Below are 18,430 nucleotides of genomic sequence, written 5' to 3' on the forward strand. Positions count from 1 at the left end.
GGAGCAAGAATTGGCAGGCCCTCCCTTGCATCTGGGGTGGAAGTCTATGGGGTAAGTGTCCAGGACTTGCAGAGGAGTACAAGTGCCAGAAAGTGCCTGCAGTTCTCATCAGCGCCTTTTTTCTGCTCTCTGGCAGCTAGGATATCGACTGATCCCTTCCTTGCAAGAGTGAAAAAAACAACACCTTGAGAGAAAACATGACTTTGTGTGGTTCACATAGAGAGAGAGCAGCCAAATAGCCCTGCTTTGTTTCTGAAAGACGCATCAGAAATTGCTTAAAATGCCGACTGGGGAATCAGGCTCGTTGGTCTAGGGGTATGATTCTCGCTTCGGGTGCGAGAGGTCCCGGGTTCAAATCCCGGACGAGCCCATGCTGTGGAATTATTTTTAGGCTGCTTATTATATAGGGCCATTTCTTCTTTTCAATGCTATAAGACGCCGTGTATGGTGAGAAAGTTCCTTTCCCTCTACGCTATTTCCCACTTTTGGCGTATAGAATTTCAGTGCCGGACTTCTTTGCAACTGCTTTTCTGGGGTGGACCATCAGTGTAGGAAAATTAAATGCAAAGTGTTTTTCTAGTGTGATTTCAGGTATGGTTTTAAAATCGCCTTTTGGAATAAAAGTGGTCCTCGTTCCTTTCTTCCAAAGAAAGAGATCGGGTAAGGAGGGTCCAACTTTGAGCTTCATGGACATTGGCCCTTGGTCTGTGCATTCCAGCCCACTACATGCCAAGAAGATTCGTGCAAGCGTGTCTGTTTCTGTAGTGTAGTGGTTATCACGTTCGCTTTACACGCGAAAGGTCCCTGGTTCGAGACCGGGCAGAAACAGCAGCTTTCTGTTTTTCACACAGTTTGCATTTACTCTCTCAACTTATAGGAAAGCTGAGATAATGGAAGCTGTCTATCCCTCACCAGCGTGATGTACTGTGCTCCAGGGGCATCAGTGACAGCTCAAAAAGAGAAGTGACGATAGTTTGCGCTATTCGTTTGCACGTCCTTGTGTACTGAAGGTTGGGCCTACTTCATGAAAGCAAGGCATGAGAGCAGAAATGGTTTTATTGACCTCACCGAGAGCATACACCTAGAACAAACAAAATGTCTGAAGGATAGAGGCATTTTCATTTCTTGTTCGATGACGGCCATGGAAAAGACAGCAACCATATTGCAGAAGAGAGCAGCATGTGCAGTTGCTTGCTTTGGGTGAAGCATTCACTAACTCGCTGCCAATAACCCCCGGAGCCGGTGCGAAAGGCGACTCTTGTGTGCCTCGGCTCGTTGGTCTAGGGGTATGATTCTCGCTTAGGGTGCGAGAGGTCCCGGGTTCAAATCCCGGATGAGCCCTTTTTCAGAGGTAAACATACGAATCCTACTCAAAACTCACAATGCCTGACTATTTCTCATTACACTCGCCGCATTGTTGCACAAAATATTTTGAACCTCAGAAGAAACATGGATCACCATGCTTTTTCTGCCTTCATGCTTAGTCTGTGTGTGTCCCAGGTGATGCTTTCCCAAGGTGTACTTGCTGGCATTTAGGCATCAGATATTTGTCTGTCGATGCCTGCATAAGTCAATTTTTAATACGTCTAATTGCAAGCATGTTGGCTGATATCTCTGCAGTTTTCACACTTGCTCCTCGCTTTCTGAGTGGCTGCTGATACAGCAGAATAGAAGTAGAGAGAATCCTTGAGAGGAACCTTGCTCTAACAGTAAAACACAGCAAGTGAGTTTCTGTAGTGTAGTGGTCATCACGTTCGCCTAACACGCGAAAGGTCCCCGGTTCGAGACCGGGCAGAAACACTGTGCATGAGCTGCTTTTATGTGCACCCTCTAAAACCTTATTATCTCAATGCAAGCTTAAGAAGAGGCGGTCCTTGAACCCAGCGAGCCGTGGGAAACTTCCTTTACTTTTGCAAGACGAAACAAATTAATCCGCATCCATCAGTGGTCGCTCTTGTGCCTAGCTTTTTTTTTGTCATGCCATGTTGTTTTGTGGGGTCTTTACACTTGTGACATTGCTGTGAACGTTGTAAGTGCAAACATTGGCAGGTGCAGTCAGAAGAGTCAGATCTGTGCACACCCAGGGCTGTCAGGATGGCCGAGTGGTCTAAGGCGCCAGACTCAAGAGAGCTTGATCTTCAGTGCAACTGAGACTTCTGGTCTCCTCATGGAGGCGTGGGTTCAAATCCCACTTCTGACAGGTTTCTTTTACACCCTTAAATCGTCCTGTTTTTTGCAGTGCATTCCCCACACACCACAATCTTTGCACGGACCTGTAACATATGACGAGAAATCCACCAACGATCAGGCTGGTCCCTCAATCACAATTCCATGTATTCCTGGAAGGGACACCTCAGGCACACCTTCCGTTAAATTTGCACTCCATCACACAAACTGCCGTGCTGGTTTCTCATTAAGCAGTTGATCCCATCTTTGTTGTGAGGCTCTCCTGCCACCTTTTGGGCGGAGAAGGCACTGTCCCTGCAACAACACAGGCAGACATGTTCAACAGGGCTTCCTGGTTATGTGGGAGGAGCAGATTGTCATTGGTCCCCCCTTGCGAATTTTAATTTACATAAGGAAGACAGAGAGGTAGCTGGGAGTAGGCAGTACACACGGACATTGAACTCTATCTTGTGATTTGCAGCCAATTCTAGATTGAGGCAGGAGGAAAGGAGGTGATTTGCCCAACAATGGCCATACTGGGAATTCAGCCACCCTGGGGCTCCCAGGTGAGTGTTTCAGTCCTGCGAGCCACTCATATAAATCTCGCCTGATCGAGCCTGATCGAGCGCTGAGTGAGCGTGTTTGAATCCAAGAATCAAATGCCTCTGTCTTAGGAGCAAGAATTGGCAGGCCCTCCCTTGCATCTGGGGTGGAAGTCTATGGGGTAAGTGTCCAGGACTTGCAGAGGAGTACAAGTGCCAGAAAGTGCCTGCAGTTCTCATCAGCGCCTTTTTTCTGCTCTCTGGCAGCTAGGATATCGACTGATCCCTTCCTTGCAAGAGTGAAAAAAACAACACCTTGAGAGAAAACATGACTTTGTGTGGTTCACATAGAGAGAGAGCAGCCAAATAGCCCTGCTTTGTTTCTGAAAGACGCATCAGAAATTGCTTAAAATGCCGACTGGGGAATCAGGCTCGTTGGTCTAGGGGTATGATTCTCGCTTCGGGTGCGTGAGGTCCCGGGTTCAAATCCCGGACGAGCCCATGCTGTGGAATTATTTTTAGGCTGCTTATTATATAGGGCCATTTCTTCTTTTCAATGCTATAAGACGCCGTGTATGGTGAGAAAGTTCCTTTCCCTCTACGCTATTTCCCACTTTTGGCGTATAGAATTTCAGTGCCGGACTTCTTTGCAACTGCTTTTCTGGGGTGGACCATCAGTGTAGGAAAATTAAATGCAAAGTGTTTTTCTAGTGTGATTTCAGGTATGGTTTTAAAATCGCCTTTTGGAATAAAAGTGGTCCTCGTTCCTTTCTTCCAAAGAAAGAGATCGGGTAAGGAGGGTCCAACTTTGAGCTTCATGGACATTGGCCCTTGGTCTGTGCATTCCAGCCCACTACATGCCAAGAAGATTCGTGCAAGCGTGTCTGTTTCTGTAGTGTAGTGGTTATCACGTTCGCTTTACACGCGAAAGGTCCCTGGTTCGAGACCGGGCAGAAACAGCAGCTTTCTGTTTTTCACACAGTTTGCATTTACTTTCTCAACTTATAGGAAAGCTGAGATAATGGAAGCTGTCTATCCCTCACCAGCGTGATGTACTGTGCTCCAGGGGCATCAGTGACAGCTCAAAAAGAGAAGTGACGATAGTTTGCGCTATTCGTTTGCACGTCCTTGTGTACTGAAGGTTGGGCCTACTTCATGAAAGCAAGGCATGAGAGCAGAAATGGTTTTATTGACCTCACCGAGAGCATACACCTAGAACAAACAAAATGTCTGAAGGATAGAGGCATTTTCATTTCTTGTTCGATGACGGCCATGGAAAAGACAGCAACCATATTGCAGAAGAGAGCAGCATGTGCAGTTGCTTGCTTTGGGTGAAGCATTCACTAACTCGCTGCCAATAACCCCCGGAGCCGGTGCGAAAGGCGACTCTTGTGTGCCTCGGCTCGTTGGTCTAGGGGTATGATTCTCGCTTAGGGTGCGAGAGGTCCCGGGTTCAAATCCCGGACGAGCCCTTTTTCAGAGGTAAACATACGAATCCTACTCAAAACTCACAATGCCTGACTATTTCTCATTACACTCGCCGCATTGTTGCACAAAATATTTTGAACCTCAGAAGAAACATGGATCACCATGCTTTTTCTGCCTTCATGCTTAGTCTGTGTGTGTCCCAGGTGATGCTTTCCCAAGGTGTACTTGCTGGCATTTAGGCATCAGATATTTGTCTGTCGATGCCTGCATAAGTCAATTTTTAATACGTCTAATTGCAAGCATGTTGGCTGATATCTCTGCAGTTTTCACACTTGCTCCTCGCTTTCTGAGTGGCTGCTGATACAGCAGAATAGAAGTAGAGAGAATCCTTGAGAGGAACCTTGCTCTAACAGTAAAACACAGCAAGTGAGTTTCTGTAGTGTAGTGGTCATCACGTTCGCCTAACACGCGAAAGGTCCCCGGTTCGAGACTGTGCATGAGCTGCTTTTATGTGCACCCTCTAAAACCTTATTATCTCAATGCAAGCTTAAGAAGAGGCGGTCCTTGAACCCAGCGAGCCGTGGGAAACTTCCTTTACTTTTGCAAGACGAAACAAATTAATCCGCATCCATCAGTGGTCGCTCTTGTGCCTAGCTTTTTTTTTGTCATGCCATGTTGTATTGTGGGGTCTTTACACTTGTGACATTGCTGTGAACGTTGTAAGTGCAAACATTGGCAGGTGCAGTCAGAAGAGTCAGATCTGTGCACACCCAGGGCTGTCAGGATGGCCGAGTGGTCTAAGGCGCCAGACTCAAGAGAGCTTGATCTTCAGTGCAACTGAGACTTCTGGTCTCCTCATGGAGGTGTGGGTTCAAATCCCACTTCTGACAGGTTTCTTTTACACCCTTAAATCGTCCTGTTTTTTGCAGTGCATTCCCCACACACCACAATCTTTGCACGGACCTGTAACATATGACGAGAAATCCACCAACGATCAGGCTGGTCCCTCAATCACAATTCCATGTATTCCTGGAAGGGACACCTCAGGCACACCTTCCGTTAAATTTGCACTCCATCACACAAACTGCCGTGCTGGTTTCTCATTAAGCAGTTGATCCCATCTTTGTTGTGAGGCTCTCCTGCCACCTTTTGGGCGGAGAAGGCACTGTCCCTGCAACAACACAGGCAGACATGTTCAACAGGGCTTCCTGGTTATGTGGGAGGAGCAGATTGTCATTGGTCCCCCCTTGCGAATTTTAATTTACATAAGGAAGACAGAGAGGTAGCTGGGAGTAGGCAGTACACACGGACATTGAACTCTATCTTGTGATTTGCAGCCAATTCTAGATTGAGGCAGGAGGAAAGGAGGTGATTTGCCCAACAATGGCCATACTGGGAATTCAGCCACCCTGGGGCTCCCAGGTGAGTGTTTCAGTCCTGCGAGCCACTCATATAAATCTCGCCTGATCGAGCCTGATCGAGCGCTGAGTGAGCGTGTTTGAATCCAAGAATCAAATGCCTCTGTCTTAGGAGCAAGAATTGGCAGGCCCTCCCTTGCATCTGGGGTGGAAGTCTATGGGGTAAGTGTCCAGGACTTGCAGAGGAGTACAAGTGCCAGAAAGTGCCTGCAGTTCTCATCAGCGCCTTTTTTCTGCTCTCTGGCAGCTAGGATATCGACTGATCCCTTCCTTGCAAGAGTGAAAAAAACAACACCTTGAGAGAAAACATGACTTTGTGTGGTTCACATAGAGAGAGAGCAGCCAAATAGCCCTGCTTTGTTTCTGAAAGACGCATCAGAAATTGCTTAAAATGCCGACTGGGGAATCAGGCTCGTTGGTCTAGGGGTATGATTCTCGCTTCGGGTGCGAGAGGTCCCGGGTTCAAATCCCGGACGAGCCCATGCTGTGGAATTATTTTTAGGCTGCTTATTATATAGGGCCATTTCTTCTTTTCAATGCTATAAGACGCCGTGTATGGTGAGAAAGTTCCTTTCCCTCTACGCTATTTCCCACTTTTGGCGTATAGAATTTCAGTGCCGGACTTCTTTGCAACTGCTTTTCTGGGGTGGACCATCAGTGTAGGAAAATTAAATGCAAAGTGTTTTTCTAGTGTGATTTCAGGTATGGTTTTAAAATCGCCTTTTGGAATAAAAGTGGTCCTCGTTCCTTTCTTCCAAAGAAAGAGATCGGGTAAGGAGGGTCCAACTTTGAGCTTCATGGACATTGGCCCTTGGTCTGTGCATTCCAGCCCACTACATGCCAAGAAGATTCGTGCAAGCGTGTCTGTTTCTGTAGTGTAGTGGTTATCACGTTCGCTTTACACGCGAAAGGTCCCTGGTTCGAGACCGGGCAGAAACAGCAGCTTTCTGTTTTTCACACAGTTTGCATTTACTCTCTCAACTTATAGGAAAGCTGAGATAATGGAAGCTGTCTATCCCTCACCAGCGTGATGTACTGTGCTCCAGGGGCATCAGTGACAGCTCAAAAAGAGAAGTGACGATAGTTTGCGCTATTCGTTTGCACGTCCTTGTGTACTGAAGGTTGGGCCTACTTCATGAAAGCAAGGCATGAGAGCAGAAATGGTTTTATTGACCTCACCGAGAGCATACACCTAGAACAAACAAAATGTCTGAAGGATAGAGGCATTTTCATTTCTTGTTCGATGACGGCCATGGAAAAGACAGCAACCATATTGCAGAAGAGAGCAGCATGTGCAGTTGCTTGCTTTGGGTGAAGCATTCACTAACTCGCTGCCAATAACCCCCGGAGCCGGTGCGAAAGGCGACTCTTGTGTGCCTCGGCTCGTTGGTCTAGGGGTATGATTCTCGCTTAGGGTGCGAGAGGTCCCGGGTTCAAATCCCGGATGAGCCCTTTTTCAGAGGTAAACATACGAATCCTACTCAAAACTCACAATGCCTGACTATTTCTCATTACACTCGCCGCATTGTTGCACAAAATATTTTGAACCTCAGAAGAAACATGGATCACCATGCTTTTTCTGCCTTCATGCTTAGTCTGTGTGTGTCCCAGGTGATGCTTTCCCAAGGTGTACTTGCTGGCATTTAGGCATCAGATATTTGTCTGTCGATGCCTGCATAAGTCAATTTTTAATACGTCTAATTGCAAGCATGTTGGCTGATATCTCTGCAGTTTTCACACTTGCTCCTCGCTTTCTGAGTGGCTGCTGATACAGCAGAATAGAAGTAGAGAGAATCCTTGAGAGGAACCTTGCTCTAACAGTAAAACACAGCAAGTGAGTTTCTGTAGTGTAGTGGTCATCACGTTCGCCTAACACGCGAAAGGTCCCCGGTTCGAGACCGGGCAGAAACACTGTGCATGAGCTGCTTTTATGTGCACCCTCTAAAACCTTATTATCTCAATGCAAGCTTAAGAAGAGGCGGTCCTTGAACCCAGCGAGCCGTGGGAAACTTCCTTTACTTTTGCAAGACGAAACAAATTAATCCGCATCCATCAGTGGTCGCTCTTGTGCCTAGCTTTTTTTTTGTCATGCCATGTTGTTTTGTGGGGTCTTTACACTTGTGACATTGCTGTGAACGTTGTAAGTGCAAACATTGGCAGGTGCAGTCAGAAGAGTCAGATCTGTGCACACCCAGGGCTGTCAGGATGGCCGAGTGGTCTAAGGCGCCAGACTCAAGAGAGCTTGATCTTCAGTGCAACTGAGACTTCTGGTCTCCTCATGGAGGCGTGGGTTCAAATCCCACTTCTGACAGGTTTCTTTTACACCCTTAAATCGTCCTGTTTTTTGCAGTGCATTCCCCACACACCACAATCTTTGCACGGACCTGTAACATATGACGAGAAATCCACCAACGATCAGGCTGGTCCCTCAATCACAATTCCATGTATTCCTGGAAGGGACACCTCAGGCACACCTTCCGTTAAATTTGCACTCCATCACACAAACTGCCGTGCTGGTTTCTCATTAAGCAGTTGATCCCATCTTTGTTGTGAGGCTCTCCTGCCACCTTTTGGGCGGAGAAGGCACTGTCCCTGCAACAACACAGGCAGACATGTTCAACAGGGCTTCCTGGTTATGTGGGAGGAGCAGATTGTCATTGGTCCCCCCTTGCGAATTTTAATTTACATAAGGAAGACAGAGAGGTAGCTGGGAGTAGGCAGTACACACGGACATTGAACTCTATCTTGTGATTTGCAGCCAATTCTAGATTGAGGCAGGAGGAAAGGAGGTGATTTGCCCAACAATGGCCATACTGGGAATTCAGCCACCCTGGGGCTCCCAGGTGAGTGTTTCAGTCCTGCGAGCCACTCATATAAATCTCGCCTGATCGAGCCTGATCGAGCGCTGAGTGAGCGTGTTTGAATCCAAGAATCAAATGCCTCTGTCTTAGGAGCAAGAATTGGCAGGCCCTCCCTTGCATCTGGGGTGGAAGTCTATGGGGTAAGTGTCCAGGACTTGCAGAGGAGTACAAGTGCCAGAAAGTGCCTGCAGTTCTCATCAGCGCCTTTTTTCTGCTCTCTGGCAGCTAGGATATCGACTGATCCCTTCCTTGCAAGAGTGAAAAAAACAACACCTTGAGAGAAAACATGACTTTGTGTGGTTCACATAGAGAGAGAGCAGCCAAATAGCCCTGCTTTGTTTCTGAAAGACGCATCAGAAATTGCTTAAAATGCCGACTGGGGAATCAGGCTCGTTGGTCTAGGGGTATGATTCTCGCTTCGGGTGCGTGAGGTCCCGGGTTCAAATCCCGGACGAGCCCATGCTGTGGAATTATTTTTAGGCTGCTTATTATATAGGGCCATTTCTTCTTTTCAATGCTATAAGACGCCGTGTATGGTGAGAAAGTTCCTTTCCCTCTACGCTATTTCCCACTTTTGGCGTATAGAATTTCAGTGCCGGACTTCTTTGCAACTGCTTTTCTGGGGTGGACCATCAGTGTAGGAAAATTAAATGCAAAGTGTTTTTCTAGTGTGATTTCAGGTATGGTTTTAAAATCGCCTTTTGGAATAAAAGTGGTCCTCGTTCCTTTCTTCCAAAGAAAGAGATCGGGTAAGGAGGGTCCAACTTTGAGCTTCATGGACATTGGCCCTTGGTCTGTGCATTCCAGCCCACTACATGCCAAGAAGATTCGTGCAAGCGTGTCTGTTTCTGTAGTGTAGTGGTTATCACGTTCGCTTTACACGCGAAAGGTCCCTGGTTCGAGACCGGGCAGAAACAGCAGCTTTCTGTTTTTCACACAGTTTGCATTTACTTTCTCAACTTATAGGAAAGCTGAGATAATGGAAGCTGTCTATCCCTCACCAGCGTGATGTACTGTGCTCCAGGGGCATCAGTGACAGCTCAAAAAGAGAAGTGACGATAGTTTGCGCTATTCGTTTGCACGTCCTTGTGTACTGAAGGTTGGGCCTACTTCATGAAAGCAAGGCATGAGAGCAGAAATGGTTTTATTGACCTCACCGAGAGCATACACCTAGAACAAACAAAATGTCTGAAGGATAGAGGCATTTTCATTTCTTGTTCGATGACGGCCATGGAAAAGACAGCAACCATATTGCAGAAGAGAGCAGCATGTGCAGTTGCTTGCTTTGGGTGAAGCATTCACTAACTCGCTGCCAATAACCCCCGGAGCCGGTGCGAAAGGCGACTCTTGTGTGCCTCGGCTCGTTGGTCTAGGGGTATGATTCTCGCTTAGGGTGCGAGAGGTCCCGGGTTCAAATCCCGGACGAGCCCTTTTTCAGAGGTAAACATACGAATCCTACTCAAAACTCACAATGCCTGACTATTTCTCATTACACTCGCCGCATTGTTGCACAAAATATTTTGAACCTCAGAAGAAACATGGATCACCATGCTTTTTCTGCCTTCATGCTTAGTCTGTGTGTGTCCCAGGTGATGCTTTCCCAAGGTGTACTTGCTGGCATTTAGGCATCAGATATTTGTCTGTCGATGCCTGCATAAGTCAATTTTTAATACGTCTAATTGCAAGCATGTTGGCTGATATCTCTGCAGTTTTCACACTTGCTCCTCGCTTTCTGAGTGGCTGCTGATACAGCAGAATAGAAGTAGAGAGAATCCTTGAGAGGAACCTTGCTCTAACAGTAAAACACAGCAAGTGAGTTTCTGTAGTGTAGTGGTCATCACGTTCGCCTAACACGCGAAAGGTCCCCGGTTCGAGACTGTGCATGAGCTGCTTTTATGTGCACCCTCTAAAACCTTATTATCTCAATGCAAGCTTAAGAAGAGGCGGTCCTTGAACCCAGCGAGCCGTGGGAAACTTCCTTTACTTTTGCAAGACGAAACAAATTAATCCGCATCCATCAGTGGTCGCTCTTGTGCCTAGCTTTTTTTTTGTCATGCCATGTTGTATTGTGGGGTCTTTACACTTGTGACATTGCTGTGAACGTTGTAAGTGCAAACATTGGCAGGTGCAGTCAGAAGAGTCAGATCTGTGCACACCCAGGGCTGTCAGGATGGCCGAGTGGTCTAAGGCGCCAGACTCAAGAGAGCTTGATCTTCAGTGCAACTGAGACTTCTGGTCTCCTCATGGAGGTGTGGGTTCAAATCCCACTTCTGACAGGTTTCTTTTACACCCTTAAATCGTCCTGTTTTTTGCAGTGCATTCCCCACACACCACAATCTTTGCACGGACCTGTAACATATGACGAGAAATCCACCAACGATCAGGCTGGTCCCTCAATCACAATTCCATGTATTCCTGGAAGGGACACCTCAGGCACACCTTCCGTTAAATTTGCACTCCATCACACAAACTGCCGTGCTGGTTTCTCATTAAGCAGTTGATCCCATCTTTGTTGTGAGGCTCTCCTGCCACCTTTTGGGCGGAGAAGGCACTGTCCCTGCAACAACACAGGCAGACATGTTCAACAGGGCTTCCTGGTTATGTGGGAGGAGCAGATTGTCATTGGTCCCCCCTTGCGAATTTTAATTTACATAAGGAAGACAGAGAGGTAGCTGGGAGTAGGCAGTACACACGGACATTGAACTCTATCTTGTGATTTGCAGCCAATTCTAGATTGAGGCAGGAGGAAAGGAGGTGATTTGCCCAACAATGGCCATACTGGGAATTCAGCCACCCTGGGGCTCCCAGGTGAGTGTTTCAGTCCTGCGAGCCACTCATATAAATCTCGCCTGATCGAGCCTGATCGAGCGCTGAGTGAGCGTGTTTGAATCCAAGAATCAAATGCCTCTGTCTTAGGAGGAAGAATTGGCAGGCCCTCCCTTGCATCTGGGGTGGAAGTCTATGGGGTAAGTGTCCAGGACTTGCAGAGGAGTACAAGTGCCAGAAAGTGCCTGCAGTTCTCATCAGCGCCTTTTTTCTGCTCTCTGGCAGCTAGGATATCGACTGATCCCTTCCTTGCAAGAGTGAAAAAAACAACACCTTGAGAGAAAACATGACTTTGTGTGGTTCACATAGAGAGAGAGCAGCCAAATAGCCCTGCTTTGTTTCTGAAAGACGCATCAGAAATTGCTTAAAATGCCGACTGGGGAATCAGGCTCGTTGGTCTAGGGGTATGATTCTCGCTTCGGGTGCGAGAGGTCCCGGGTTCAAATCCCGGACGAGCCCATGCTGTGGAATTATTTTTAGGCTGCTTATTATATAGGGCCATTTCTTCTTTTCAATGCTATAAGACGCCGTGTATGGTGAGAAAGTTCCTTTCCCTCTACGCTATTTCCCACTTTTGGCGTATAGAATTTCAGTGCCGGACTTCTTTGCAACTGCTTTTCTGGGGTGGACCATCAGTGTAGGAAAATTAAATGCAAAGTGTTTTTCTAGTGTGATTTCAGGTATGGTTTTAAAATCGCCTTTTGGAATAAAAGTGGTCCTCGTTCCTTTCTTCCAAAGAAAGAGATCGGGTAAGGAGGGTCCAACTTTGAGCTTCATGGACATTGGCCCTTGGTCTGTGCATTCCAGCCCACTACATGCCAAGAAGATTCGTGCAAGCGTGTCTGTTTCTGTAGTGTAGTGGTTATCACGTTCGCTTTACACGCGAAAGGTCCCTGGTTCGAGACCGGGCAGAAACAGCAGCTTTCTGTTTTTCACACAGTTTGCATTTACTCTCTCAACTTATAGGAAAGCTGAGATAATGGAAGCTGTCTATCCCTCACCAGCGTGATGTACTGTGCTCCAGGGGCATCAGTGACAGCTCAAAAAGAGAAGTGACGATAGTTTGCGCTATTCGTTTGCACGTCCTTGTGTACTGAAGGTTGGGCCTACTTCATGAAAGCAAGGCATGAGAGCAGAAATGGTTTTATTGACCTCACCGAGAGCATACACCTAGAACAAACAAAATGTCTGAAGGATAGAGGCATTTTCATTTCTTGTTCGATGACGGCCATGGAAAAGACAGCAACCATATTGCAGAAGAGAGCAGCATGTGCAGTTGCTTGCTTTGGGTGAAGCATTCACTAACTCGCTGCCAATAACCCCCGGAGCCGGTGCGAAAGGCGACTCTTGTGTGCCTCGGCTCGTTGGTCTAGGGGTATGATTCTCGCTTAGGGTGCGAGAGGTCCCGGGTTCAAATCCCGGACGAGCCCTTTTTCAGAGGTAAACATACGAATCCTACTCAAAACTCACAATGCCTGACTATTTCTCATTACACTCGCCGCATTGTTGCACAAAATATTTTGAACCTCAGAAGAAACATGGATCACCATGCTTTTTCTGCCTTCATGCTTAGTCTGTGTGTGTCCCAGGTGATGCTTTCCCAAGGTGTACTTGCTGGCATTTAGGCATCAGATATTTGTCTGTCGATGCCTGCATAAGTCAATTTTTAATACGTCTAATTGCAAGCATGTTGGCTGATATCTCTGCAGTTTTCACACTTGCTCCTCGCTTTCTGAGTGGCTGCTGATACAGCAGAATAGAAGTAGAGAGAATCCTTGAGAGGAACCTTGCTCTAACAGTAAAACACAGCAAGTGAGTTTCTGTAGTGTAGTGGTCATCACGTTCGCCTAACACGCGAAAGGTCCCCGGTTCGAGACCGGGCAGAAACACTGTGCATGAGCTGCTTTTATGTGCACCCTCTAAAACCTTATTATCTCAATGCAAGCTTAAGAAGAGGCGGTCCTTGAACCCAGCGAGCCGTGGGAAACTTCCTTTACTTTTGCAAGACGAAACAAATTAATCCGCATCCATCAGTGGTCGCTCTTGTGCCTAGCTTTTTTTTTGTCATGCCATGTTGTATTGTGGGGTCTTTACACTTGTGACATTGCTGTGAACGTTGTAAGTGCAAACATTGGCAGGTGCAGTCAGAAGAGTCAGATCTGTGCACACCCAGGGCTGTCAGGATGGCCGAGTGGTCTAAGGCGCCAGACTCAAGAGAGCTTGATCTTCAGTGCAACTGAGACTTCTGGTCTCCTCATGGAGGCGTGGGTTCAAATCCCACTTCTGACAGGTTTCTTTTACACCCTTAAATCGTCCTGTTTTTTGCAGTGCATTCCCCACACACCACAATCTTTGCACGGACCTGTAACATATGACGAGAAATCCACCAACGATCAGGCTGGTCCCTCAATCACAATTCCATGTATTCCTGGAAGGGACACCTCAGGCACACCTTCCGTTAAATTTGCACTCCATCACACAAACTGCCGTGCTGGTTTCTCATTAAGCAGTTGATCCCATCTTTGTTGTGAGGCTCTCCTGCCACCTTTTGGGCGGAGAAGGCACTGTCCCTGCAACAACACAGGCAGACATGTTCAACAGGGCTTCCTGGTTATGTGGGAGGAGCAGATTGTCATTGGTCCCCCCTTGCGAATTTTAATTTACATAAGGAAGACAGAGAGGTAGCTGGGAGTAGGCAGTACACACGGACATTGAACTCTATCTTGTGATTTGCAGCCAATTCTAGATTGAGGCAGGAGGAAAGGAGGTGATTTGCCCAACAATGGCCATACTGGGAATTCAGCCACCCTGGGGCTCCCAGGTGAGTGTTTCAGTCCTGCGAGCCACTCATATAAATCTCGCCTGATCGAGCCTGATCGAGCGCTGAGTGAGCGTGTTTGAATCCAAGAATCAAATGCCTCTGTCTTAGGAGCAAGAATTGGCAGGCCCTCCCTTGCATCTGGGGTGGAAGTCTATGGGGTAAGTGTCCAGGACTTGCAGAGGAGTACAAGTGCCAGAAAGTGCCTGCAGTTCTCATCAGCGCCTTTTTTCTGCTCTCTGGCAGCTAGGATATCGACTGATCCCTTCCTTGCAAGAGTGAAAAAAACAACACCTTGAGAGAAAACATGACTTTGTGTGGTTCACATAGAGAGAGAGCAGCCAAATAGCCCTGCTTTGTTTCTGAAAGACGCATCAGAAATTGCTTAAAATGCCGACTGGGGAATCAGGCTCGTTGGTCTAGGGGTATGATTCTCGCTTCGGGTGCGAGAGGTCCCGGGTTCAAATCCCGGACGAGCCCATGCTGTGGAATTATTTTTAGGCTGCTTATTATATAGGGCCATTTCTTCTTTTCAATGCTATAAGACGCCGTGTATGGTGAGAAAGTTCCTTTCCCTCTACGCTATTTCCCACTTTTGGCGTATAGAATTTCAGTGCCGGACTTCTTTGCAACTGCTTTTCTGGGGTGGACCATCAGTGTAGGAAAATTAAATGCAAAGTGTTTTTCTAGTGTGATTTCAGGTATGGTTTTAAAATCGCCTTTTGGAATAAAAGTGGTCCTCGTTCCTTTCTTCCAAAGAAAGAGATCGGGTAAGGAGGGTCCAACTTTGAGCTTCATGGACATTGGCCCTTGGTCTGTGCATTCCAGCCCACTACATGCCAAGAAGATTCGTGCAAGCGTGTCTGTTTCTGTAGTGTAGTGGTTATCACGTTCGCTTTACACGCGAAAGGTCCCTGGTTCGAGACCGGGCAGAAACAGCAGCTTTCTGTTTTTCACACAGTTTGCATTTACTCTCTCAACTTATAGGAAAGCTGAGATAATGGAAGCTGTCTATCCCTCACCAGCGTGATGTACTGTGCTCCAGGGGCATCAGTGACAGCTCAAAAAGAGAAGTGACGATAGTTTGCGCTATTCGTTTGCACGTCCTTGTGTACTGAAGGTTGGGCCTACTTCATGAAAGCAAGGCATGAGAGCAGAAATGGTTTTATTGACCTCACCGAGAGCATACACCTAGAACAAACAAAATGTCTGAAGGATAGAGGCATTTTCATTTCTTGTTCGATGACGGCCATGGAAAAGACAGCAACCATATTGCAGAAGAGAGCAGCATGTGCAGTTGCTTGCTTTGGGTGAAGCATTCACTAACTCGCTGCCAATAACCCCCGGAGCCGGTGCGAAAGGCGACTCTTGTGTGCCTCGGCTCGTTGGTCTAGGGGTATGATTCTCGCTTAGGGTGCGAGAGGTCCCGGGTTCAAATCCCGGATGAGCCCTTTTTCAGAGGTAAACATACGAATCCTACTCAAAACTCACAATGCCTGACTATTTCTCATTACACTCGCCGCATTGTTGCACAAAATATTTTGAACCTCAGAAGAAACATGGATCACCATGCTTTTTCTGCCTTCATGCTTAGTCTGTGTGTGTCCCAGGTGATGCTTTCCCAAGGTGTACTTGCTGGCATTTAGGCATCAGATATTTGTCTGTCGATGCCTGCATAAGTCAATTTTTAATACGTCTAATTGCAAGCATGTTGGCTGATATCTCTGCAGTTTTCACACTTGCTCCTCGCTTTCTGAGTGGCTGCTGATACAGCAGAATAGAAGTAGAGAGAATCCTTGAGAGGAACCTTGCTCTAACAGTAAAACACAGCAAGTGAGTTTCTGTAGTGTAGTGGTCATCACGTTCGCCTAACACGCGAAAGGTCCCCGGTTCGAGACTGTGCATGAGCTGCTTTTATGTGCACCCTCTAAAACCTTATTATCTCAATGCAAGCTTAAGAAGAGGCGGTCCTTGAACCCAGCGAGCCGTGGGAAACTTCCTTTACTTTTGCAAGACGAAACAAATTAATCCGCATCCATCAGTGGTCGCTCTTGTGCCTAGCTTTTTTTTTGTCATGCCATGTTGTATTGTGGGGTCTTTACACTTGTGACATTGCTGTGAACGTTGTAAGTGCAAACATTGGCAGGTGCAGTCAGTAGAGTCAGATCTGTGCACACCCAGGGCTGTCAGGATGGCCGAGTGGTCTAAGGCGCCAGATTCAAGAGAGCTTGATCTTCAGTGCAACTGAGACTTCTGGTCTCCTCATGGAGGCGTGGGTTCAAATCCCACTTCTGACAGGTTTCTTTTACACCCTTAAATCGTCCTGTTTTTTGCAGTGCATTCCCCACACACCACAATCTTTGCACGGACCTGTAACATATGACGAGAAATCCACCAACGATCAGGCTGGTCCCTCAATCACAATTCCATGTATTCCTGGAAGGGACACCTCAGGCACACCTTCCGTTAAATTTGCACTCCATCACACAAACTGCCGTGCTGGTTTCTCATTAAGCAGTTGATCCCATCTTTGTTGTGAGGCTCTCCTGCCACCTTTTGGGCGGAGAAGGCACTGTCCCTGCAACAACACAGGCAGACATGTTCAACAGGGCTTCCTGGTTATGTGGGAGGAGCAGATTGTCATTGGTCCCCCCTTGCGAATTTTAATTTACATAAGGAAGACAGAGAGGTAGCTGGGAGTAGGCAGTACACACGGACATTGAACTCTATCTTGTGATTTGCAGCCAATTCTAGATTGAGGCAGGAGGAAAGGAGGTGATTTGCCCAACAATGGCCATACTGGGAATTCAGCCACCCTGGGGCTCCCAGGTGAGTGTTTCAGTCCTGCGAGCCACTCATATAAATCTCGCCTGATCGAGCCTGATCGAGCGCTGAGTGAGCGTGTTTGAATCCAAGAATCAAATGCCTCTGTCTTAGGAGGAAGAATTGGCAGGCCCTCCCTTGCATCTGGGGTGGAAGTCTATGGGGTAAGTGTCCAGGACTTGCAGAGGAGTACAAGTGCCAGAAAGTGCCTGCAGTTCTCATCAGCGCCTTTTTTCTGCTCTCTGGCAGCTAGGATATCGACTGATCCCTTCCTTGCAAGAGTGAAAAAAACAACACCTTGAGAGAAAACATGACTTTGTGTGGTTCACATAGAGAGAGAGCAGCCAAATAGCCCTGCTTTGTTTCTGAAAGACGCATCAGAAATTGCTTAAAATGCCGACTGGGGAATCAGGCTCGTTGGTCTAGGGGTATGATTCTCGCTTCGGGTGCGAGAGGTCCCGGGTTCAAATCCCGGACGAGCCCATGCTGTGGAATTATTTTTAGGCTGCTTATTATATAGGGCCATTTCTTCTTTTCAATGCTATAAGACGCCGTGTATGGTGAGAAAGTTCCTTTCCCTCTACGCTATTTCCCACTTTTGGCGTATAGAATTTCAGTGCCGGACTTCTTTGCAACTGCTTTTCTGGGGTGGACCATCAGTGTAGGAAAATTAAATGCAAAGTGTTTTTCTAGTGTGATTTCAGGTATGGTTTTAAAATCGCCTTTTGGAATAAAAGTGGTCCTCGTTCCTTTCTTCCAAAGAAAGAGATCGGGTAAGGAGGGTCCAACTTTGAGCTTCATGGACATTGGCCCTTGGTCTGTGCATTCCAGCCCACTACATGCCAAGAAGATTCGTGCAAGCGTGTCTGTTTCTGTAGTGTAGTGGTTATCACGTTCGCTTTACACGCGAAAGGTCCCTGGTTCGAGACCGGGCAGAAACAGCAGCTTTCTGTTTTTCACACAGTTTGCATTTACTCTCTCAACTTATAGGAAAGCTGAGATAATGGAAGCTGTCTATCCCTCACCAGCGTGATGTACTGTGCTCCAGGGGCATCAGTGACAGCTCAAAAAGAGAAGTGACGATAGTTTGCGCTATTCGTTTGCACGTCCTTGTGTACTGAAGGTTGGGCCTACTTCATGAAAGCAAGGCATGAGAGCAGAAATGGTTTTATTGACCTCACCGAGAGCATACACCTAGAACAAACAAAATGTCTGAAGGATAGAGGCATTTTCATTTCTTGTTCGATGACGGCCATGGAAAAGACAGCAACCATATTGCAGAAGAGAGCAGCATGTGCAGTTGCTTGCTTTGGGTGAAGCATTCACTAACTCGCTGCCAATAACCCCCGGAGCCGGTGCGAAAGGCGACTCTTGTGTGCCTCGGCTCGTTGGTCTAGGGGTATGATTCTCGCTTAGGGTGCGAGAGGTCCCGGGTTCAAATCCCGGACGAGCCCTTTTTCAGAGGTAAACATACGAATCCTACTCAAAACTCACAATGCCTGACTATTTCTCATTACACTCGCCGCATTGTTGCACAAAATATTTTGA

The 18,430-nt window shown here is 47.2% G+C and overlaps 25 non-coding genes across 25 annotated transcripts; all 25 read left to right on the top strand.

Moving 5' to 3' along the window:
* The first annotated feature begins 298 nt into the window (after positions 1–298).
* On the top strand, positions 299–370 carry TRNAP-CGG (transfer RNA proline (anticodon CGG)). The gene has a single exon. It is a non-coding gene; the product is annotated as a tRNA-Pro (tRNA).
* Positions 371–755: 385 nt separating this feature from the next.
* Positions 756–828, top strand: TRNAV-UAC (transfer RNA valine (anticodon UAC)). The gene has a single exon. It is a non-coding gene; the product is annotated as a tRNA-Val (tRNA).
* Positions 829–1,269: 441 nt separating this feature from the next.
* On the top strand, positions 1,270–1,341 carry TRNAP-AGG (transfer RNA proline (anticodon AGG)). Its single transcript has one exon. It is a non-coding gene; the product is annotated as a tRNA-Pro (tRNA).
* Positions 1,342–1,727: 386 nt separating this feature from the next.
* Positions 1,728–1,800, top strand: TRNAV-AAC (transfer RNA valine (anticodon AAC)). Its single transcript has one exon. It is a non-coding gene; the product is annotated as a tRNA-Val (tRNA).
* A 288-nt stretch (positions 1,801–2,088) lies between these two features.
* On the top strand, positions 2,089–2,200 carry TRNAL-CAA (transfer RNA leucine (anticodon CAA)). Its single transcript has 2 exons — positions 2,089–2,126; positions 2,155–2,200. It is a non-coding gene; the product is annotated as a tRNA-Leu (tRNA).
* A 1,394-nt stretch (positions 2,201–3,594) lies between these two features.
* On the top strand, positions 3,595–3,667 carry TRNAV-UAC (transfer RNA valine (anticodon UAC)). Its single transcript has one exon. It is a non-coding gene; the product is annotated as a tRNA-Val (tRNA).
* Positions 3,668–4,108: 441 nt separating this feature from the next.
* TRNAP-AGG (transfer RNA proline (anticodon AGG)) lies at positions 4,109–4,180 on the top strand. The gene has a single exon. It is a non-coding gene; the product is annotated as a tRNA-Pro (tRNA).
* Positions 4,181–5,963: 1,783 nt separating this feature from the next.
* TRNAP-CGG (transfer RNA proline (anticodon CGG)) lies at positions 5,964–6,035 on the top strand. The gene has a single exon. It is a non-coding gene; the product is annotated as a tRNA-Pro (tRNA).
* Positions 6,036–6,420: 385 nt separating this feature from the next.
* On the top strand, positions 6,421–6,493 carry TRNAV-UAC (transfer RNA valine (anticodon UAC)). The gene has a single exon. It is a non-coding gene; the product is annotated as a tRNA-Val (tRNA).
* Positions 6,494–6,934: 441 nt separating this feature from the next.
* On the top strand, positions 6,935–7,006 carry TRNAP-AGG (transfer RNA proline (anticodon AGG)). Its single transcript has one exon. It is a non-coding gene; the product is annotated as a tRNA-Pro (tRNA).
* Positions 7,007–7,392: 386 nt separating this feature from the next.
* Positions 7,393–7,465, top strand: TRNAV-AAC (transfer RNA valine (anticodon AAC)). Its single transcript has one exon. It is a non-coding gene; the product is annotated as a tRNA-Val (tRNA).
* Positions 7,466–7,753: 288 nt separating this feature from the next.
* TRNAL-CAA (transfer RNA leucine (anticodon CAA)) lies at positions 7,754–7,865 on the top strand. The gene is made up of 2 exons: positions 7,754–7,791; positions 7,820–7,865. It is a non-coding gene; the product is annotated as a tRNA-Leu (tRNA).
* A 1,394-nt stretch (positions 7,866–9,259) lies between these two features.
* TRNAV-UAC (transfer RNA valine (anticodon UAC)) lies at positions 9,260–9,332 on the top strand. Its single transcript has one exon. It is a non-coding gene; the product is annotated as a tRNA-Val (tRNA).
* A 441-nt stretch (positions 9,333–9,773) lies between these two features.
* On the top strand, positions 9,774–9,845 carry TRNAP-AGG (transfer RNA proline (anticodon AGG)). Its single transcript has one exon. It is a non-coding gene; the product is annotated as a tRNA-Pro (tRNA).
* Positions 9,846–11,628: 1,783 nt separating this feature from the next.
* TRNAP-CGG (transfer RNA proline (anticodon CGG)) lies at positions 11,629–11,700 on the top strand. Its single transcript has one exon. It is a non-coding gene; the product is annotated as a tRNA-Pro (tRNA).
* Positions 11,701–12,085: 385 nt separating this feature from the next.
* TRNAV-UAC (transfer RNA valine (anticodon UAC)) lies at positions 12,086–12,158 on the top strand. Its single transcript has one exon. It is a non-coding gene; the product is annotated as a tRNA-Val (tRNA).
* Positions 12,159–12,599: 441 nt separating this feature from the next.
* Positions 12,600–12,671, top strand: TRNAP-AGG (transfer RNA proline (anticodon AGG)). Its single transcript has one exon. It is a non-coding gene; the product is annotated as a tRNA-Pro (tRNA).
* Positions 12,672–13,057: 386 nt separating this feature from the next.
* TRNAV-AAC (transfer RNA valine (anticodon AAC)) lies at positions 13,058–13,130 on the top strand. The gene has a single exon. It is a non-coding gene; the product is annotated as a tRNA-Val (tRNA).
* Positions 13,131–13,418: 288 nt separating this feature from the next.
* TRNAL-CAA (transfer RNA leucine (anticodon CAA)) lies at positions 13,419–13,530 on the top strand. Its single transcript has 2 exons — positions 13,419–13,456; positions 13,485–13,530. It is a non-coding gene; the product is annotated as a tRNA-Leu (tRNA).
* Positions 13,531–14,467: 937 nt separating this feature from the next.
* Positions 14,468–14,539, top strand: TRNAP-CGG (transfer RNA proline (anticodon CGG)). The gene has a single exon. It is a non-coding gene; the product is annotated as a tRNA-Pro (tRNA).
* A 385-nt stretch (positions 14,540–14,924) lies between these two features.
* On the top strand, positions 14,925–14,997 carry TRNAV-UAC (transfer RNA valine (anticodon UAC)). Its single transcript has one exon. It is a non-coding gene; the product is annotated as a tRNA-Val (tRNA).
* Positions 14,998–15,438: 441 nt separating this feature from the next.
* Positions 15,439–15,510, top strand: TRNAP-AGG (transfer RNA proline (anticodon AGG)). Its single transcript has one exon. It is a non-coding gene; the product is annotated as a tRNA-Pro (tRNA).
* A 1,783-nt stretch (positions 15,511–17,293) lies between these two features.
* Positions 17,294–17,365, top strand: TRNAP-CGG (transfer RNA proline (anticodon CGG)). Its single transcript has one exon. It is a non-coding gene; the product is annotated as a tRNA-Pro (tRNA).
* Positions 17,366–17,750: 385 nt separating this feature from the next.
* Positions 17,751–17,823, top strand: TRNAV-UAC (transfer RNA valine (anticodon UAC)). The gene has a single exon. It is a non-coding gene; the product is annotated as a tRNA-Val (tRNA).
* Positions 17,824–18,264: 441 nt separating this feature from the next.
* Positions 18,265–18,336, top strand: TRNAP-AGG (transfer RNA proline (anticodon AGG)). Its single transcript has one exon. It is a non-coding gene; the product is annotated as a tRNA-Pro (tRNA).
* The last annotated feature ends 94 nt before the right edge of the window (positions 18,337–18,430 follow it).

This window comes from Triturus cristatus, chromosome 10, assembly GCF_964204655.1.
Source record: "Triturus cristatus chromosome 10, aTriCri1.1, whole genome shotgun sequence".
NCBI lineage: Eukaryota > Metazoa > Chordata > Amphibia > Caudata > Salamandridae > Triturus > Triturus cristatus.